The following is a 21,561-nucleotide window of genomic DNA, read 5'->3' as shown; positions in this document are numbered from 1 at the left end:
TTCTGTGACTGAAAACTTTTCTCCGACAGAAAATATAACCAAAAAATTAAAAATTGGAGATACTTGTTAGCTAATTTTATTCACTAGTAGTTAGCAAAAAAAAATTATATCGTCATATTCTTCAAAAGCTGTACATTTCCTATTAGAATCTCAACTGCTTGGTTAAGAGAGAAAAGACTTCAACATGAGCCACTCAAGAAATGGTACTCAGGATTCTTGTGTTAAAATAGACATCCAGTCCCTAATATCTAGTATGCAGGATGTATTGCTTAAAATGGACGAACTGGATAGCAAAACAGAAAGTTTCTGAGAGACCATGAAGAAGTTGGAATATTTAGAAATTTCTATGAAATAACAACGTGCACAAATCAGCAGTATGGAAGAAGCTTTAAATGATCATGAAGGCCGAATAACTGAAGGTGAGTCTCAGACTGAATTTCTTTTAAAACAACATAACTGGCTCACAGATAGATTTTTTAGAACGTAACAGTAGAATTTATGGTATACCTGAAAACTATGAGGGAGAAGGTATACAAAACTTTGTAACAACCTGGTTACATAAACCATTAAATCTACCTGAAATGTTATCTTTTAGAATTGAAAGGGCACGTAGATTCCTGAGAGTACCTTCAAAGAAAGAAAACTGACCACCACTTTCAATTATAGTGAAGTTTATTTCCAACTTGGAAAAAGATCAGCTATTAAAAACAACATAGTCTAGCCCTGCTATTAAAATAGGTGAACACGTAGTCATTTGACAATGATTATTCCGGTTTAGTAACCAGCAAAAAAAAAACTTAATTACTATTGATCCAAGGAACTTAAAAAGAACAATATTAAAGCCACTTTGGTATTTTCTACAAAGATCAGATTATTTATTTCTGAATGGACTAAAATATTTGAGACGCTGGATTACATGCTCACTTTTGTTAACAAAAATACAATCCTTAATAATACTGAAAAAATGGATTGAACAGTCTAATCATCAAGAGACAGAGTGAGCTGAATTCCTGTAAAAAAAAAAAAAAAAAAAAAAAAAAAAAAACTTAAAAATAAGTGACTTTTACTCTCTGATGGCATGGCAGGACTTTCTGAAACAATAGGTTTACACTTTAAGTAAAAGGTTGTAATTGGAGGTTAAGCTTCAAAACATGTTTAAGTATGTTTTTATATTTAAAGCTAAAAAAGTTTTCATGGTAAGGAATATAAATGGTTAGTTTTACTATATTTATAGGGAAAGACAATATATTTAATTTAACTAAATCTATTAATCTATTTCTAAATGTTAAACAAATACTTCATGTAAGAGAATGTCATTAAATTATAAGCAATATAATCAGTAACTTTAAGACTATATAAGTTAGGAATTTTATTTGTTTGACTTTGCTTAGGATGTGCATTGCTTGGTTAACTGAATGTCAGATCTAGGTGTTTAAGTGCTTGTGATTTTGTCTTCTTTTTCCTGTATAACTCATTCCTTTCACGGATCGTTCATGAAGCAATTAACACTTAGAAAGCATTGATTCTTGGTTGATTTGCTTCCCACCTGCTCCTTGAGCTGTTGCAAAACCTCTTGGCAACTTGTACCTACCCAGAATGCACCAACCCCAATGACCTCAGATCTGGTTTGCCGACTCAGCAAAAGATGTGATTTAGATAAGTGGTTTTCCTATTTAATAATTCTTTACCTTTGACTTTTTCCCAGTTGCTTTTATATTGTGTACTAGTGTACTCTGTAAATGACTCATTAGTAATTTCTTTCTCCATTTTACCCTTTTTCTGTCTTCTATGACTTGTCGTAGCTCTTTACTACCTTTATAGGTACTTTTCTTTATCCCCTTCTCTTTTCATTTAAAACAAAATCATATATAAGCTTTATATCTTCTTATTTACTGCTGATTACATTTAATAGTTAGTGTTTTCTGTGCTGGTCTTGTGCTTGACCTTAGTGTTGTGTTCCTAGCATCCGTTTGTTTTTTTTTTTCAGGATGCGAGAAAAGCCTGGGGGGGGTTAAAAATGTAGTAAATGTGGTTAGAAAATCCCTCTTTCTGACTCATATACACTTTGCGTGCATTGTCTTGGGCTCCTCCACCTTCAAGAATGCTGTTCTATCTGTCATGCATTCAACTCAAAGGCCCTGGTTGAACAAAAACAAGCTTATTTTAAAAGGATTACTTCCAGCCTCCTTCAATAAGGCACTACCTGGAGCTACTCAAAAGCCAATAAAAATGTCTCAAACATCTCCAAGCACCTCAGCGGCCTCTTCTAAGGCCTCAGAGAAGTCGCTTAAGCGATCTTTTCCAGATTCCTCAGATCCAAAAAAGAAAAGGTTAAAAACTTCATATCTGACAGCTTCTTTGGATCAGACACATAGTAAGAAACGGACTTCAGATCTGACTGTCTTTTCCGATCTGAAAATTGCTAAATTTAAAAATACATCGGATCAAACCCTGTCAGATCTGGCTAAAAGAAGTATGGATGTGGAAATTTTACCCAGGACCAGATACTCACACTCATAGGTTAGTGAGTAGGATCTTCTCAATACAGAACAAGCCAGTTACCCTTTCAGTTCCTACCTCACTGGGTCAGGAGTTGCGTGCATCCACTACTCCTCCTTTATCAGTTCCTGCTCTGACTTCCTTCATTGTCTTGGAGCCCTTGGATCTGAGTCACCCAGCCCTGTCGGCTTCAGATCTGAAGATACCTTTGTCCTCAGATCCAAGGCTTGCTCTGAGCTCTTTGATTCAGTTAGATCAGGAGAACTCTCAGAGCTGAGTTCTACCCTGTCAGGTCTGAGCTGCTACATTCGACTCCATAATATTCAGAGCTGTCTCTACACCTTGGAGCCTTGACAATGGTCAGTTCGGCTCCGACTTCAGCTTCGGGTGGGCTATCCTCGGGGCAGGGTGGGATTGTGGATCAGAGACATCTTGTCTCCTATCTGCCATCTTATCCCTCCCTGGGGTGATCTGCCTTTGCGGTCATGGAGAGAACCTTGTCTGCACCCTTGACTCAGACAGTGCCTACCTCCCCAGCTCCTCTGTGTACATCTGTTCTGTCTCTGCATCTGGAGTCTCAGCTATCCTCTCCACAGGTGCAGCCAGTAATGAAACTCCAGGTTTCCCATCAGAGTATCCCCATTTCTTCTGACACCTCCCCAGAATACCCCACTGAGGAGGTCCCTAAAAAGAGAACATGTAAGAGGAACCATTTAGATTCCCCCAAATCTGTCCGATTTTGATTAAGACAAAGGGTCCCTATGGTCAGCTCATGATGAAGTCTCATTCAGAGACATCCAGCCACCTTTCTGCTTCAGGAGTTTTAGGAAGTCCAGCAATCCTTTGTCAGAAGAATCTGTATTCCTGGAGGCATTCGGTACCAGCCCATCTATCCTCCTGGGTGACACCGCATACCGATGATCTCATTAACTTGGTCTCACAGCAGGCATGGAAGGATCCATACACCATTAATCCAATTCCCAGGAAGCCCAATAAAATTGACAGCTCCAGAGGATAAACAGTTTTGGTCCAAGGGTGTGTCTGTTGATGCTAAGGTCATGACGGAGGCCACTAAGAAGGAACTCACAGAAGAAAGTTCCTCTTTTCATCCCCCAATAGAGAGTCTCAGTGATGTACAGATTCGGGAAGCATGTCTATGCTTCAGCAACCTTCACCTTAAGGTCTCTGAACTATTTGGCATATTTCACAAGGGTACAGAGGGATCTTATTAAAGAGCTACCAGACTCCCTCTCAGGATCCGTTTCTGAAGAGGTGAAAGCATCTGTCGCCTGTCAGTTGGCTACCCTACAATCGATGTCCAACTCCTCCATGAGGCTCATTTCTAATATAGCAGAATGAACCTCAAGGGGCAGCGGGTTCAGGCATTGCCATTAGGAGACATGCCTGCTTATGTGATTTTGTGGAGTCTTCGTTCATCAGTATCCCTTTTGATGGCACATCTCTTTTTGGCCCTAAGGTGAAAAATGCATTGTCTCCCCAGGGGAAGAGGGGGGGTACTCAAATGGATGATTCTGCCCTTGTGGCAGAGGTGGCCTGCCAAACCAGGGGTACAGAGATTCATTCTTTGGTGAACCTATGAACCTAATCCCTCATAAAATCCTCCAAAGCTAGTTACAGAAACAAAAGCACCAGTGATTCTAAAGACAACCACAAAGCATTCTATAGCTATGTCAAGAATCTCAATGGCAACACTCAGATCTGCTCTGAGTTACAGCACAAGGGCACTAAATATGCAGAACCAACTGATATTGCCAACATCCTGGCATATAGGTTCAGTGCTAACTTTATCCCCCTGTCACCCCCTAAAGGGTCCATATGTATACTGGAGAATGCAGAGTTCCTGTAATCATGGCTGCACAGGTAAAAAACACACTCTCCAAACTAAAGAACACAGCATCCATAGGACCTGACAACATCCCAGGCTGCATTCTACATGAACTACAGAATGAACTGGCACCCCACCTAAGTACCATGTTCAGTCATAGCCTTAGCTCAGACTTTCTGCCCACTGAATGGTGCAAAGTGATGGTCAACCCACTCCACAAAGGGGGAGCAACCACAGACCCCGAGAACTACCGCCCCATTAGCCTGATGAGCCTGGTCTGCAAGGCTATGGAATGTATCATCATGGAACTTATAAACAATGACATTGGTAATCTCCAAACTCTGGACCCCATCCAATTCGGGTTTGTAAAAGGCAGATCATGTGTCCTAAACCTGATAGACTTCTTTGAAGTGGTCACCAAAGCCGTAGATGAAGGTAAGGTGGTTCACACAGCCTATCTTGATCTCGCCAAGGCTTTCGACACCATCCCCCACTCTGGAATTATAGATAAACTAGGTATAAATCCCTATGTCACAAGATGGGTTGCCAACTGGCTCACTGACAGAACCCACACTGTGAAAGTAGCAGACTCAAAATCCGACTTCAGACCAGTGACAAGAGGAGTACCACAGGGTTCAGTCCTGGGTCCTCTCCTGATTGGTATCTACTTCTCTGAAGTACAGGCTTTGTCACCCTTCATGATGAGGCTCCTGTCAGGCATCGCCTGAAAGAGAGTCTGTACTCATCTGTGTTAAAGATGAAACCTGTGGCGAAGTCCGGGAACTTTTTGATGAACTCTTCCACAACTTCTACTGGAACATCATTTTCTGGGAGATCTCGTGTCACAGTTTAAATTTCTCGTGCCAACCACTTGATGCTTAGAAGTCTGCCACCCCGAATTTTGTGCTAATTTTTTAGCAACTTCTTGGATCAGTCCAGTGATTTGCGTGTTAACTGCCCTCGTTTGTTTGAACCAGCTTAATGTGGCTTTATTGACTTCGTCAAGCAAAGTTTTCCTCCTTTTCTGCTTTAGGTCTCCACTTTCCTTACCATATCTCTCCATGTACTTATGTTTACATTTTTAGATGTTGCTAACTGTGGTCTTGCTAACACCAAAATGTTCTGCCATCTTTCTTTGGCTGCTGCTTTCCAGAAAATGTAGAAGATCAACCTTTTCCTTCTATGTCAGCTCTTTGAGCCCTCTCCTTTGGGCTGTCATGTCTTGATTAACTGTAAAATTTTTCAGTAATTGTAGGATCTACCTTCAGTTCAGACCAGTCCTTCACATTGAAAAAATCTTCAGTAATAAGTGATAAACAATAGGACGTTGGGCCTAATCCAACACATGGTTATAATAAAACATGAAAAAAGAACATACTAAAGAAAAAATAATACAACTATGGGGCAAAGCCCACACCTTCTAATCCTTGGTGTAGGCTAGACTCAACTGGTCAAGTTATCGAGGGTAAATTAATATTGTGTGTCAGAGTCCAAGTGGTCAAGATACAACTTACAGAAGCAGTCAATATAGAGAGGTTGGTCTTCCATTGAGTACATGTGCATGTCCAGTCTATGAAAATTAGGTCAACTTAAGGAGGTGGTCAATGTGAAGAGGTGGTCAATTATGGAGGTTCTACTGTATATGCAAAAGGGACCTACTGTAGTGGATTCAGTCAGAAGAGGCTGTACAAGGATGTTTATTTGTCCCATCTCAGCCTAAGGCCATTGTGACCACTGATGCTTCCCAGTTGAGGTTGAGGGGGGCATTACTTGGGAAAGACAGTCCAAGGCACTTCGTCCCCTGAAGAGGCCAGTTTGCATATTGGTATTCTAGAGTTGAGAGCATAGCTTTTAGCATTGCAGGTTTTTCAGAATGATTTGTTTTCAGGAAAGATTGTGATTCAAACAGAGAGCATGTCAGTGGTTTGGTACATCAACAAACAAGGGGAAATCAGATCTTGCTCCTTCAGTGTTTGGCAGTGAGGGATCTCTTCCAACCACTTTCTTTTTGCAATGCATATTCCAGGGAAGTCCAGCGTATTAGCAGACAAACTGAGCAGGTACATTCTACTACCTCACGTGTGGTCCCTCAACAAGGACATAGCGGATGTGATTTTCCAACAATGGGGCCAGCCTTGCTGCATTCTCTTTGCATCTACCCTAAACAGCAAATTTAGCAGTTACTTTACCCTAATCCCTCCACACGGGAAGTCACCGAGTGTGGCTAATACTCCATGACTGGCCCCCCCAGTCTACTTTATGCTTATCCCCCAATTCCTTTGATTCCAAAGTTCCTACAGAAAGCTGCCAGTTTGAAGGGCAAAGTCATCCTTATTGCACCCTATTGGCCTTGACAAATTTGGTTTCCCTTCCTGTGGCCTCATCTAGTTCACCAACCCTGGATTTTGAACCCATTTCCAGATCTGCTGTCTCAACCGACAGGCATGATTCATCTGAACTTTCGCAATCTCAAGCTGAAAGTTTTTCTCCATTTCCAGTAATAGTCAAACAACCTATGCTCTCATCTCCTGTTCATCAAGTTTTATCTTCCCTTAAATCATCAACAAGGAAGCGTTATGCTAGTAGAAGGAAAAGATTTGTATACTGGGCTATATAACATCATATTAACCCCTTTTCTGCCCCAATTCACAGCATTCTTGACTTGTTGACTATACTTATTAGTCAGGGAGCCAGTGCTTCGACAGTTAAAGTTCGGTAGGCAGCAATTTCTAATTTCCATAGTAGATCTGATAATTCATCACTCGCTTCTCATAAACTTTCTAAAATCTTTTGGCAGAGCACACTCCTTTTGCAACCTTCATTTAATGACCCTACCCCTCCATGGGATCTTAATCTGATACTGCAAGCCTTGATCTCTTCACCTTTTGAACAGCACATGACTGTAGTCTTAAATTTCTTTCTTGGAAAATGTTGTTATTACTTCTGCCAGATACATTTCAGAAATTCAGGCCTTGTCTGTGAAGTCCCCATATTTAAGTTTTATTAAAGATAGGGTTACACTATAAAGTAATGTATCCTTTTTGCCAAAAATAGTATCAGAGTCCCATGTTAACGAGTCCATCAATTTACCGCTTATCTTTCCAAATTATTCGAACAAAGGAGAATACTTAATTAATTTATCAGATGTTCATAACAACTGTGCTTCTGTATACACAGAAGAAAGGACATCAGAACTATAGATCAGTTATACGTTTCATTTGTGGATGTGAAACTGGGTAAATCAGCATCCAAAGTCACCCTACCCAGATGGCTTACAGGATGCATCACTTTTATTTACAAAAAATTGGATATCCATTAACAAGACAGATGCATGCTCATTCAACCTTGGTCCATAGTGACTTCCTCTGTTTTTCGTTCAAGAGCTTCCATGGATGAAATATGCGCGGCAGCAACTTGGGCTTCTCCCCATACCTTTATCACTCATTATAAACTGGATGATTTGATATAAAGAAACAGAGCATCATCTGGCTCAGTGGTGCTTAGGCATATCCTTCCTTGAGTCCACCCTAGGATTTAGGTAGCTGGGGACATCATATAAAAAAGTTATGTACTTACCATAACGTTCCATCTGTGTTGTCCATTTTCATTCTTCCTCAACTCTCCAACCACCAACCCCCATCCTTTTTGATTTTCTGGAAGAGTGAGTGGATATGAGCATTTTATATACTCCTAGTGTTATAAAGCTCCAGATATGGCCTTCTCTAGCCTTTTTTCTGTGTTTACATTTATGTCTATTTCTATAAGAATTTTTTTTTATGCTGTAGCCAGCAAACAATATCTGAGGTAATTGGGGTTGGTGCATTCAAGAGTTCTAAGTTGCCATGAGCTTTTGCAACGGCTGAGTTGGATCCGATCCATCAGTTGAGAAAGAAGGAAAATAAATGTGGACTTTAAACTAAAATCTTTTCATGAGGGAAAAATTCACCTCTTGAAGGCTTCCTGGGACTTTCTCCAGAGCCTTGCTAATTTTGTTTTTTTTTTTTTTTTTGCCTGAAAATTTGCTTGTTGCAATTAACATTAAAGATTTGTTTTTGGTCATCCCGCATGCCAAAGGTTTGGAATGGTTCTTTGAGGCTATAGTATCGAGTACCTCTTTGAACCACTCTGAGATATGTCTTGTGCACCTCATCACAGACAACTTTATTTATTTAGGATCATAAGAGATTTCGAGACTATTGACCCAGAGGTCATTTTAAGCCTAGCTATTTCAACCCAATGTAATACTGTAGAAGTACTAGTCAATACCCAAGATTGCATTTAGTGATGACTGCCCATGTCCAGGAAGGTTGTGGGTGCTATCCCCCAGTAAGAATTTATGGTGCCCATCCACTCATCCAGGTTCCTCTTGAACATTGCCATAGAGATACTTTTTTCACATGAATTGATAGCCTGTTCCAAAGACGTGGCATTTGCTGGGTGGTAAATCTGTCCCTCCAGCATGTCCTGTTTAAGTCGCAGGGCATATTTAAGTCCCTGGAATGGGTAAGCCTAGACCAATTTGATTTACAAATATGCAGTAAGTTCATTAAGTTTGATTCTTGGGTTACTCTGTAGGCCAGGCATAAGTCTCCCCTAGGAAGTCTATATGGTACAAAGTATAGTGACGGGGATTTTAGTCAGTCTGTGTAAGGCAATGCTGGAGGCCATTTATCTTTTTTTGTTAGAAAACTTTAAGGTCTCTCTAATTGCTGTAGGTGCTTAGTACGGTACATACTGAATGGGGCGTTCTACTCAGTTGTGGGTTGGATAAATGCTGAGTATATGGAGATGTTATAACTTCTTTTGCTCTCTAGGCGATGCATTTATTAATCAAGTGAACTACATGGAAAGCTTTCCTTACAACAATAGAGACACATGGTAGTCGAAGTTAAGGTTGCTGTCAACCTGTGATCCCAGGTCCCTTACCACTTCATGGGTACCTAGGGTATTGTTATTGATTTGATAGTGTGAAGGGTCATTGTTTGTGCCGAAGGGAATAATGATGCATTTATTTGCATTCAGTTTGAGACAGTGACTAATAGACCCATTGTTGGTCTATGTGAGACCCTCCTGGAGTATACTGCCATCATTTGGGGATTCAGTGATTGTACCTAGTTTGCAGTCGTCTGCAAACTTGGTCAGCCACAGCCCTTTAGTTTTGACCTGAACTTCTGAGAAGTATATACCAAACAGTAGGGGTCCCACCACTGACTCCTGTAGCATCCTGCTGGTAACAAGTCTGCTGGTTGATGTGGAGTCGCCCACTTTGATAGTGTGTGTCTGGTTTGTGAGCAAGTAGGCAACCCATCTTACAACAAAGGGATGTTCTTCATCTCACATTGCTGCAGTCCTTACACTTGGGTAATCCGCTGTCCTCGGTCGGCCCGAATATCAAAGTATAAGGCTGACGTCGGTCAAGGCGCTTTAGACTGACATCAGGACGTCAGGGTACAAATGCGCATGACCGACGTCATATCTTCAGTCTTTTTTGCCGCATGGTCCGATGCAGAAGCAGCGTTGCAAGTGCCGGTTGGCGTTCTGGAATTTTTCGAATTCGGAGTTTCAGACCGAGTCAGAGTTGGCTAAGTACCTCGTTGGGGAATATTTTAGTTTTTTCTTGCCTCAGTGGTTTACCGGATGTCAGAAAAAGTGAATAACTGTATTTCTTGTGGGAAACAGATACCGCATAGAGATTATCATACTTTGTGTATTCCTTGTTTGGGACCTGAGCACGATGTTGTTGGGTGTCGCTTTTGTGCTAGGTTCAATAAACGCACTATTAAGCGAAGGTTAGATTGTGCCAGGTTGGTCTTCGGGAAGCGGTGCAATTATAATATGCCATCGGATGCTCCGACGCCTGCTTCTTCGAAGAAGCGCAAAGACAAAGCAGCTAAACCCAGGTTAGAAGAGTCGTCCGAACCGGACGCCGGTCCTTTAGTGGCGTCGGTGGAACCGGTGGTTCCACCGGAGACTTCTCTGGTATCTCAGGGGGAAACTTTGGTATTGCAGGATGTGGCCTCTCAGGAGGCAGGTCAAGCTGAAGGGGCTTCTCAGGTTACTATACTCCCCTCACTTCCTAGGGTGGTTAGGCCCTCTCCTTCTGTTTCCAAGGCTTCTCCCAGGGGCAGGCCCAGTTTAGCTTCTGTTGGGGTCTCTCCTAGCTCTTCAGGATCTGTGCCCAAGAAGCAAATGCTTAAAATGGCGGAAGATTTAATTACTTTGATTAGAGGTTCTTTGCCCCCTCCTGATAAGAGGCCTAGGGTTGAACCAGAGTTGGGGAGTTTTGAGCAGGCTTCGGATGTGTCAGAGTCTTCGGCTGAAGACTTGCAGGAGTATTCTCCTTATTCTGATTCTGATGTGGATGATTCTACTCCTTCTGCTTCTCCTCCAGAGGATTTTTCTTTTTCAGAGACTCTTCATTCCATGAGGGAGCATTTTAAGTGGGAAGGTCAGGACTTCTCTGATTCCAGGAAAAGGCTTAGGGATTTTTTGCTTTTGCCCCAGCATAGGCCTTTAACTATTCCACCTGTTCTGGATGTTGTGGAAGATGTGTTTGCAGAGGCTTCACTTAATCCTGATTCTTTGACTCCTGCTCCTGTTAAACCAGACAGGTATTACAGGGTGCCTGAGGCTCATAAATTTCTTTATAAGAGTCCTAGGGCAGACCCAGAAACTGTTAGTCAGGGACCTAAGGGTGTTAAGGCCTCTGTGGTAAAAAATCCGGTTCCTTCGGATAAAGAAGCCAGAGCTTTGGATAGATGGGGAAAGAAAGTCTATACTTCTTCCACCTTAGCTATGAGGGCTTTGAATTGCCAGTTTCACATGTTGAAATATCAAAATTATCTTCTTTCTCAATTGAAGTCTAAGGTAGATGCTCTGGCGGAAGGTATTGAGTGTAAAGAATTGCAAGATTTGGTACATGTCTCTGAACAGGTGGGCAAGCATTCGTTACAATGTGGTTTTGATGCTGTACAGGCCTCGTCTAGGGTGGCTGCCACTGGGTCAGTTCTTCGCAGGCACGCCTGGCTGAGGGATCAGAATTTATCTGAACATGTTAAGTCACGGATTTTGGATGCTCCTTTACAGTCTGATGTGTTGTTTGGTGCACCTGTGGAGTCAGTCTTGAAGAAAATGGAAGACAAAGCTAAATCTATGCAGGCTGTTAAAGATTTTTTGCAAGTTCAGCCTCCGAAATTTAGTAGGAATTGGCCTGCTAAAGGGTGGACGTACCCTTCTTATGATCAGTCTAGAGGTAGATCTAGACGTGGTAGAGGCAGAGCTCAGAGCTCCTTTAGGCCTAGAACAGGGAGTTCACCTGCACAATCTTCGGGTGAGGGCAGGGGCCAGTCCTTTCGTAAACAGGCCCAATGACCTACCTTTTCAGCTGCCAGATCCTTCTTGCCTGGCAGCACCTTTGGGAGGAAGGTTGGCGCTCTTCAAGGAAAATTGGAGTCTGGTTACCCAAGACAGATGGGTATTGGATATCATACACCAGGGTTACAGGTTTTATTTCCATACATTGCCTCCTTTCAAAGGCATGCCGGACGTTCCTCCTCAGCAAAGACTAGAAGCTCACAAACAAATTTCTCTGTTGTTACAAATAGGAGCCATACAACCGGTCCCTCTACCAGAAGTGGGCCTAGGATTTTATTCTCGCCTGTTCCTAGTACCAAAGAAGGGGAGCAAGTGGAGACCAATTTTAGATTTATCTATCCTCAACACTTATTTGGACATTCCCAAGTTCAAAATGTTGACATTACAACAGCTTTTACCTCTGCTGGGCAAAGACCACTGGATGGTGACTCTGGATCTCAAGGAAGCTTACCTTCATGTTCCTATCAGGCTAAGCTGCAGGAAGTATCTACGTTTTCGGGCTGGGACTTCTCATTATCAGTTCTCTGCATTGCCCTTTGGCTTATCTACTGCGCCCAGAGTGTTCACGAAAGTTCTGGCTCCAGTGATAGCTTTCCTCAGGCTGAGAGGAATACAGATCTATCCTTATTTGGACGACTGCCTGATTCTGGCCCAAGAAAGGGACGAACTTCTTCATCATTTACAGTATGTGATAGCAGTGCTAAGATGCCTGGGGTATTCTGTGAACGAAATAAAGTCCAGTCTAGTACCCTCTCAGGACATGTGCTTTCTGGGTGTGAGGCTGAATACAGCATCCCAGATGGCCTTTTTGACCCCGGACAAACAAAAGAATCTTTCCCTGTACTTCCGTCAATTGTCTCATCAGTCCAGGCTGACTGCAAGGACAGTCCTTCAAGCCTTGGGGTTCATGGCATCTTGTATTCTGGTGCTTCCCAATGCCAAACTGCATATGAGGAAGTTACAATGGTATCTCAAAAATGTGTGGACACAGCACTGCCAAGATTTGGACACTGTCATTCAGATAATACCTTGCATTCAAAAGGAGTTTATGTGGTGGGCTCAGGAATGTCACCTAAACAAGGGACTCTCTGTGACCCGGCCAGAGGCGAGTCAGATTCTTACGACAGATGCCTCAGACAAAGCTTGGGGAGCTCATCTAAATGGAAAATGGGTACAAGACACGTGGCCTGCCAGACTTCAACATCTACATATCAACTTGAAAGAGATGTTAGCAGTCCAATTTGCATTGATAGCCTTCAAAGACTTACTCCTTCCAGGGCAGGTGTTGGTTCTAACAGACAACACAACTGTCATGTGGTACATCAACAAGCAAGGGGGAACACATTCTTATCCTCTATGCAGACAGGCAATGATTTTGTGGGAGACTGCTCTCAGTTTACAGCTGAATCTTCAAGCAAGGTTTCTGCCGGGAGCACAGAACTCCTTAGCAGATGTGTTAAGCAGGCGAATTATGGATCCCCACGAGTGGAAATTGGATCCTCATGTATTTCAGCAATTGACAGTGTTATGGGGAACTCCAGACATAGATCTGTTCGCTTCTCCACTGAACCACCAGCTGCCAAAGTTTTGCACAAAAAGGTTTCATCCCACAGCTTGGAAAGTGGATGCTCTTTCATTCAATTGGAGCAAGCTTCATGTGTATGCCTTTCCACCTCTACCTCTCCTCCCAAAGGTACTCCTAAAGGTCAGACAGGACAAGCCAAAGATGATTCTAATAGCTCCGGATTGGCCTCGACAGCACTGGTACCCTTTACTGAGAAGTCTGGTAAGGGAACCTCCATGGCCTTTGCCTTCGATTCCACACCTACTGTCTCAGGAGGACAGTCATTTACTCAATGTCAAACTCCACTCTCTTCACCTAACAGCCTGGCATATTCTGTTTTAAACCCTGGAGGGTGCCAGCTTCCACAGCAAGTTTTGAATGTTATTTTGGAGGCCAGAAGGCCTAGTACAAGGAAAGTGTACTCAGATAAATGGAAGAGATTTTTATTTTGGAGTACAGCAAAAGAATTGGATGTTTCTAAACCTAATTTAAGTGTGACCCTTCAATATCTTGCTGAGTTACTGGACAAAGGTTTGTCTTTCTCTTCCATTAAGGTTCATGCTGCAGCGATTTCAGCACATTATGACTGTATTCCACCTTTGTTTTCTCATCCTTTGTTTAAGCAATTCCTTAGAGGTGCAAAGAATTTAAGACCCCCACGTAGAGCTCCTACTCCTGCTTGGGATCTCAATTTTGTGTTGGAGAAACTCACTCTACAACCTTTTGAGCCTGCAGCTACTGCTGAATTGAAATATTTATCATGGAAGACTGCTTTTTTGTTGGCCATTACCTCTGCGAGAAGGGTTTCTGAATTACAGGCCCTTATGGCAGTTGAGCCTTTCTTAATTTTCTATAAGGATAGGGTATCATTACGTACTAATCCTTCCTTTATGCCTAAAGTGGTTTCTAGTGTGGCTTTAAACCAAACTATTCATTTACCTACGTTTTATGCAAACCCCCAAAATAAAGGGGAAAAGATTTTGCACACTTTGGATATACACAGACAGTTGCGATATTATTTGAGCAGAACTAAAGGGTTCAGGCAGTCTCAGCAATTATTTGTTTCTTTTGCTTTGGGTTCTCAGGGCAAACCTGTGTCAAAACAGACTATTTCTAAGTGGATTGGGTTTTGTATTGCTTTCTGTTATTCCCATCATGGTAAGGAGATTCCAGCTGGGATTAGGCCTCATTCCACTAGGGCTACTGCCACGTCTACAGCATTTTTAAGGGGGGTGGCAACTAAGGATATTTTGGAGGCAGCGACTTGGAGTTCAGTGCATACTTTCTCTAAGCATTACCACCTTCCACTTTACTCTAAATCTAGGGCTGGTTTTGCCACTGCAATTCTACAGGGCATTTTGGCAGCTCCTCCTGCTTTATAGCTTTGCCATCCTCCCTTACCTCTGCTTTGGGATTCTACCCAAGTGTAAGGACTGCAGCAATGTGAGATGAAGAACATGGTACAGTTTTGTACCTACCATAAATGTAGATGTTCAAAGATCTACATTGCTGCAGTCCAATTTACCCTCCCTCCATCCCCTCTATATTTAGAGGCAGTTGTGTGGTTTGGGTTGCAAATGTTGTGGATTTTGTATATATTGTACATATGTTTAGTGCAAGGGTGGCTAGTTGTTTTTTGTTGTCTTTTGGGTTTCACCTTTCCTTTTAGGGTCTTCTGACATCTTGGGCAAGAAAAGACTGAAGATATGACGTCGGTCATGCGCATTTGTACCCTGACGTCCTGATGTCAGTCTAAAGCGCCTTGACCGACGTCAGCCTTATACTTTGATATTCGGGCCGACCGAGGACAACGGATTACCCAAGTGTAAGGACTGCAGCAATGTAGATCTTTGAACATCTACATTTATGGTAGGTACAAAACTGTACTTTTTACATTCAGTTTGTTGGTATTGCCTGAATGTGGGATTGTGTCGAAAGCCTTTGCCAAGTCGAGATATGCTGTGTGCACAGATTTGCCCTCATCAGTGGCCTTGGTCACACTTTCAAAGAAATCCACCACGTTTAACAGGATTTGGAGGTCACCTATGTCTTTATTTATGAGGTTCATAATATGCTCCATGGCTTTACTGATGAGGCTGGTCAGGTTTATGGGTCTGTAATTCCCCCAGGTCTGTTGCTAGGCCACCTTTGTTCTTTGCCTTGGACAGGGCTCTGAGGATCTGCTCTTCAGATATGTCAGGTGGGGGGGGATTGGGGAGGTTTTTTTGTAAAATAGGACGGGATAAGAGAGTGAAATTTCGCCAAACCTATTCACTAGCAGGTTTGCTATCTCTGTGGGGACAGTGTGTGTGATACCATTGGCCACCAGTTCTGCACATGCTTGGGTCCTACCCTTTAGGTTACGTACATCGCTGTAAAAGGCCTTATGATTATCCTTGGCAGTACTTGCTAGGTTTCTGTCAAAGGAGCTCTTGGAGGATTTGACAAGTTGTCTTATTTGCCTGTTAAGGCTAAGGAGGGTGCTTTTCCATTGTTGGATCCTTGTCTTTGTTTTCTTGGACAGCAACTTTTTGCATTTATTGCAGAGTTTGTTGATGCTGGAAGTCCACCATTGCAGCTTGATTTTACTTGGGGCTCTGGTTTTGATTCTGTCTGGTACAGTCGAGTTTATACACTTATACAAGCGATTGTACAGGGCTTTAGTGTAAGCTTCGGTGTAGTTATCACATTCAGCTTGTGGTGGGGCTTGGAATGCATTTATATCTTCACCTAGGCGGGTATAGTTTGCCTTGGTGAAGTTTTTTAGTCTGATTTCACCCTTTGTGAGTTCTGTTAGTTCGAAGGTGGCTGATTTGTGGTCAGATGTTCTTCATGTTTCACTGTTGCAGTCATTACATTTGGGTTATCTGCTTGCAGGTAGCCCACAGTCGGCCTGATTAACAAAGTCTTAGGTCCTGCATCGGTTGCAGTTCTTTCTTCCATGACGTCGGGTCGTCAGGGGTATAAAACATGCAGCCAACACCATTACATCAGTCTTTCTTGCCGCGCGGTGCCCGAAGCAGAAGCAGTTCGCAAGTGCCGGTCGGCCGACTCCTGAAATTTTTGATGTTATGTGATCCTATCTCGCCTACATTCTGACTGACGGGTTCGGAGCCGATCCCTCGGCTCCGACTCGGCACGCTTATGCCAAAGAGCGAAGTCTCTTATTGGCTGAGCTTACTATATCCCAGGATGCACCACTACCAGTCCCCCAGATCTCGTTTGCCGCTTACTAGTGAAGACGTGGTCTCGAGCTGGCTGAGCTGAGTAGTAAAATTTTACTTACTTTTTTCTGTCAGAAAATTGCTTTTCCTGTCATAAAAAGCTGTTTTAACGGCTATTCTGTTATTTGAGTAGTGATTGAAGTTTTTTTTTGTGGAACTTGTTGAGTGATTGGGACGTTGTTTCTGATTCAGGCCTACCTTATCTGTAGGGCCTTTCTCGGTCAGTTAACCCCTCTCAGACTTTTGGGATTTCAGATCCCCTTGAGTTTCTTGTTGCTTGGATTGTTGAACGGCAGTTCTAAACTGATTGTAGAGTCAGTCAACTAAAGCTAAACTTGGATTGTATTTTTTTTCTTACTGTAAGAAATTTCTGCATTTTTGGTCATAATGTCTCAAAATCCTAAGCCTTCGGGCTTCAAAAAGTGCACCAAATGTAATTTTAAGATGTCAATCACGGATGACCACTCTATCTGTGTTTATTGTTTGGGTGCAAAACATTTACAAGAATCATGCAGCGTGTGTCACGCTTTTTCCTCAAGGGTCCTCCAGGAGAGGAAAAATAAGCTTATTCTTAAAGGCTTAATCAAACCCTCCTTCGAAGAAGCTCTAGCATCCTCTCCTTCTCCAACCAAAAGAAAGGCGCGGCTCACCAGTCCGTCGGATCCGCCGCCAAAAGACTTAAGCAGGCTTCTCCTTGGCTCCAAGGACTTGGAGCCGAGGGTGAACGGTCTGCCTCGATGTCACCAGTCTCGACTCCTCAGGCTGGAGCCGATGGCTGGGGCATCGAGGCGGGTCATCTTCGTCGGCTCCACTGGTCTCGGAGCCGACTAAGGTTGTCCGCTCAGACACTTCCTCCTCGGCGCGAGAAGTCCTCCTCGCACCGATGGAAACTACTGTGATATTCCTCGGCGCCGATAATCATCGAAGTCGCCTCGGGCGGTCCCCTAGTCCTCTGGGGCCGTTGGAGAGGCCTTCAACCCGTTCAGTATCCTCTAAGTCCTCGAGGATGTCGGATTCGATATAGACAGGGTGCTCCAAAGACTGTTCCAGTCCCCAGTCTTTCAAAATTTGTTTCGCTCCGACCCAGTTGGCTTGGAGCCGATAGTCCATGCCCATCCCATGGCTATTCCTCCTCCGACCGCTTGGCTCCGTCGGAGCAGATGCTGTTGGAGCCGATGGAGATCTTAGGGTCAGCTCCGACCCTTACTCCAACCCGGCCTTGGGTCCGAGTTTGGTACACGGACTTCTTCGGCTGGACCCGGGGTGAGGTTTGGGACCTATGCTTTCGGTTCCAAGCCTCCCTCGGTGCTTCAGCTGCGGGATTGCCGTCTGCTATCATGGCTCGAGACTGGACACTCCCAGGATTCTGGGGTCCGGCTTTCAGGGCTATGAGGAGTGCCTTGGCCAAGTCTTCTTGCCATCTCTCGGCTTTACCAGCACCTTCCTGGGCGTGGAGACTGGGTCTTTGGCAGTTCCCTGTCCGTAGTCAGCGGAGCCCCTGGGCCTGAGGTTACCCCCATTGGGGTTCCCCTCTCCTGAGGGTTCTTCGAGTTGTCTTGGAGGAACCCCAAGGAAGAGATCGTGCAAGAGGAAGCACGTGGACTCCCCGAGTCTATTACATCGGACACTGATCTTGATGATGCAGAGGGGTCCCGAAGTCGCCCTCGGATGATGTCTCATTTGCAGACATCTTAGAGATCCTCAAACAACGAGGCTGGACATCCAAACCCCCTCTGCTGATGAGTCAGTGCTCCTCAAGGCCTTTGGGGCTCAGCCCTCCGCCTCCTGGGTGTCTCCGCCCTTCGACGAGCTTCTGGATTTAGTTTGTCAGGGCGTGGGAACATCCAGATACCGTGGAACCAGTCCCTTCGTCCAAATAAATTTTTGTCTGCTCCCCGAGAAGGAGTTCCTCACTAAAGGCGTGGCTGTAGATGCCATGGTGGTGGCATCTGCTACACAACAGGACGTGGCAGAGGCTTCAACGTCCGTCCCTCCTCCTAATAAGGAGTCTAGGAGTATGGACAGGTACGAGTAGCGCACCCTGACATCAGCGGCCTGTACTTTAAGGTATCTGAATTATCTGGCACATTTTACCAGGCTTCAGAGGGATCTGGTCAAGGAGTTGTCAGATTCCTCTCGGTAACCTACCTGAGCAGCTAGCCCAGTCGGTTAGCTCTCAGTTGGCTATCCTTACGTCAATTTCTAACTCGTCCATGAGGCTCATTTCCTATGCGGAAGGCGGGTAGAGCGCAGGCACAGGCGTGGCTCTGAGGAGACAAGCCTGGCTCGCTTGTGTCAGTTTCGCGGAGGCCTTCAAGTCTTCCTTCGCCGACGCTCCTTTGATGGGTCCTCCTTGTTTGGACCCAAGGTTAAAGACACCCTTACCCGCTGTGAGCAAGAGGGAAAAACTTTATCTGCCGTAGGTGCCCGTTATTCCACTCCCTTCGGCCTTACCCCAAGGCTAAAGGAGGGGAAAAATGTGGTTCAAATCTCGCAAGTTTTTCCCCAACAGCAGGAAGATTCCCCTTCCAGAGGCAGAGGACGGGAAATTTTTCAGGGAGACGCCGTCCCAGAGGCAGAGGGCCCGCAATTCTGGAGACCGCGAGTCCTTTCGTGGCTCTTCAGCCTCCCACACATCATGAGGGATTGCCCGGCTGTGCTGCTCGGAGCCAGTCGGGTGTCGTTGCCAAGCACCTAAAAGCCTGGGAGTCTATCACTCAGGACAGATGGGTGCCGGATCATTGCCGGAGGTTACACCATCCCATTCACAAACTCGCCCCACCGTCCAAAAATCCCGGACCCACCACCCAGTCAAAGGGAAATGGCAGCCGCAGAAGCGTTAAAGCTGCTAGAAAAGGAGTCATCCAACCGTCCCCACAGACCAGATCGGATCAGGAAATTACTCCAGGTTCTTTTAGTGCCAAAAGACAGGGGACCTGAGACCAATATTGGATCTCAGCAAACTGAACCAATCCGTCCACGAAGTCCAAATTCAATGGTCACGTTACAATCCATTCTCCCATTGTTGGAGAAGGATGTTTGGATGTGCTCCATAGACCTCAAGGACGCCTATTATCACAAACAGGTACATCAGTCGTCCAGGCGGAATCTGCTCTTCAGCCTGGGAGTGAGTTATTACCAACTTTGTGCTCTCCCGTTTGATCTCACCACAGCCCCAGGGTGTTCACCAAGTGTTTGGCAGTAGTGACGGCTCACCTCAGAAGTCTTGGATTCCAAGTGTTTCCCTATCTGGACGACTGGCTCCTGACTGCCACCACCAGGCATCTACTAATGGACAACCTCAAAGCCACCATCCCTCTGGGTGCTAACCTGGGGATTACATTCAATTGGTCAAAGCCCGTCTTGCTGCCCTCGCAACACATAAGGTTCTTAGGATCAGAGATAGACTCAAGATTGATGCGTCTTTCTTCCTGCCGAAAGGATCCAAACTTTACAGGGCCAAGTTCAAGCTCTGATCTCGAGATCCAAAGCCCCAGCCAGGATGGTTCTACAGGTTTTAGGCTCAATGTCTGCCACGGTTCTTTTAGTTCCTCTGGCAAGATTGCACATGAGGATTCTTCAGTGGCTATTGTCAACTCAATGGTCCTTTCAGGATCTTCCCCTCAATCATCACATAATGATTACGGAAACATGCAAACGGGACCTTCGCTGGTGGCTTCAGACTTCCAATCTGAATCAAGGAAGCCCCTTTGTTATTCCCTCTCCAGTGGTTACCCTGACGACAGATGCCTCCCAGATAGGGTGGGGGGGGCATTGTCTGGGCAGGCTAGTTCAGGGCTCCTAGCTTCCAGACGAAGCTCTTCTTCACATCAATGTGTTGGAGATGAGGGCTGTACTTCTATCCCTACAGGCCTTACACAAGTCTCTTCCTCAGGGCATCATCGCCATCCACAAGGACAACATGTCAGTGGTCTGGTATCTAAACAAACAAGGAGGGACCAGATCTTACCCCCTTTGCAGAGAGGCCATGAGAGTGTGGGAATGGGCTGTAGCTACCAACCGCCTTGGTAGCGACCCACATTCGGGAAAATCAAATATATTGGCAGACAAATTGAGCAGGACAATTCTCTCTCCACACGAGTGGTCTCTAAACCAAACAGTAGCAGCTCAGGTTTTCAGGAGATGGGGACGTGCTGCGACCTGTTTGCAACTCCACTAAACACCAAGTGCCAAAGGTTCTTCTCCTTGATCCCACATCAGGGAGTACCAGCTATGGATGCTCTAGCACAACCTTGGCCAACAGGGCTACTTTATGCCTTTCCTCCGATTCCACTTCTCTCCAAAGTCATTCAAAAGCTTCTCAATTGGGGTCCAATGATACTGATTGCCCCATACTGGCCTCGCCAGGTATGGTTTCCTTACCTGAAGAAGTACGCCATGGACGATCCGTGGACTTTAGACCTAATTCCGGACCTGCTAATTCATCAGTCGGGACATCAGCATCAGTCCCTTCGATCTTTGAAATTGACAGCTTGGCTCCTCCACTTCCGACTTTAGTTAGAAGTCACACACTAGACCCGAAGTTGTTCACATTTTATCCTCGGCCCACAAACCCACCACTAACAAATTGTACCTCAGTAAGTGGAAGAGGTTTGCTATCTGGGCTCAACTCAAGGGCTTAGACCCTATCACTGCTCCTATCCCAGAGGTTTTGAAATTCTTAACATCCCTGTTTAATCAAGGATCTTCTGTTTCTACTATTAAAGTCCAGCTAGCGGCTATCTCTAAATTCCACGAATCCATGGATCCTCCATTGATGAGCAGCAGATTATGCAAAACTTTCATTAAAGGTGCGGGCCTGTTAAGACCCCAGTTGTTCATCCTGCCTCCGTGGGATCTTGATTTGGTGCTGCATTAACATCTTCCCCTTTCGAACCGGCTGCTACATGTGAGTTAAAATATCTGTCTTGGAAAACTGCCTTTTTAGTTGCAATTACTTCTGCAAGAAGAGTTTCAGAGCTTCAAGCCCTATCGATTAAACCACCGTACTTGATTTTCCACAAGGGTAGAGTATCACTTAGGCCTAATCCATC

At 44.5% G+C, this 21,561-nt stretch overlaps 1 protein-coding gene across 1 annotated transcript in view; it reads left to right on the top strand.

Annotated features, from left to right (window-relative positions):
- TONSL (tonsoku like, DNA repair protein) overlaps window positions 1-21,561 on the top strand; it is a 1,124,870-nt gene that overhangs the window by 767,534 nt on the left and 335,775 nt on the right. The gene's annotated exons all lie outside the window — the stretch shown is intronic.

The sequence above is a fragment of the Protopterus annectens genome, chromosome 3.part1, assembly GCF_019279795.1.
Source record: "Protopterus annectens isolate FY-2018-M chromosome 3.part1, PAN1.0, whole genome shotgun sequence".
In the NCBI taxonomy this organism is placed as follows: Eukaryota; Metazoa; Chordata; order Ceratodontiformes; family Protopteridae; genus Protopterus; species Protopterus annectens.
Note: the sequence above shows the minus strand (reverse complement) of the source record. Positions and strands in the feature narration are given on the sequence as shown.